Below are 967 nucleotides of genomic sequence, written 5' to 3'. Positions count from 1 at the left end.
TTGATCTCGCAATTCGACAGACTGCGGAAAAAGACATCATTAAAAGCCACGATGAAGTCGTGCAGAAAGAGGTTTTACAATATCGGGTATGTTTTGTAATATACTTTTTATTCTATTACAGATATGTTATTATGTTTGATTTTTATATTAATTTCAAGGAGTGACAGAATAATTGCAAACGATATTATGTCTAATGGCATAATACCATTAGCACACAGAGTTATATCGGGAGAAAGACAACCAAATAATTAGTGTAATAAACAGTCTGCAATAGATATTCACTAATGGTTCTCAACTCAAGACTTTTGAAAATTGTAGGTAAACATTATTATCAATTTATAAATTAGTAATAATAATTTTCTCTGTAAACTTAAAGTGACAATTAAACTATAGATTGTTTGTGGAAAATACTGAAAAAGTTATATGAAATAAATGTAAACGGTACATCTCCATATTACCTGGGCGACTAGACAACTTAAAGAAGAGTGGTGGAGATCCCTTATTCCCGTCACCCGAACAAGCAAACTATATTTGAAGAATTTTCATCAGACATGAAAGTTGATCTTATAACATAAATTACGATGAATTCTTATCAGACAAAAAAAGGATAAATTACTATAAAGTAAACACTGTGTAAACTGTGTCATTAAGGCAACTTACAGAGTGAGCAGTCTGCTATATTAACATTTATATTTATAAAGTTGTTTACATATATATTGTGATAACAATAACTAATAATTAATAACTATTAAAAATGCAGTATAGGTCAATTGATAAAATATGTGGGTCACACAGTGGACCGAAAATGTATATGTAGGTCGCACATCGGACTGGTGCCTGAATTTCATGCAATACGTACAAATTCACACTAATTATGATCTCATTAATTAGGTACGAAATAATTACGATTTTCCAACTTGGGGAGGACTGGTGAAATGCACGCGAAGTAATGAAGTACCTATATTTT

Source organism: Acyrthosiphon pisum, chromosome A1 (genome assembly GCF_005508785.2).
Source record: "Acyrthosiphon pisum isolate AL4f chromosome A1, pea_aphid_22Mar2018_4r6ur, whole genome shotgun sequence".
In the NCBI taxonomy this organism is placed as follows: domain Eukaryota; kingdom Metazoa; phylum Arthropoda; class Insecta; order Hemiptera; family Aphididae; genus Acyrthosiphon; species Acyrthosiphon pisum.
Note: the sequence above shows the minus strand (reverse complement) of the source record.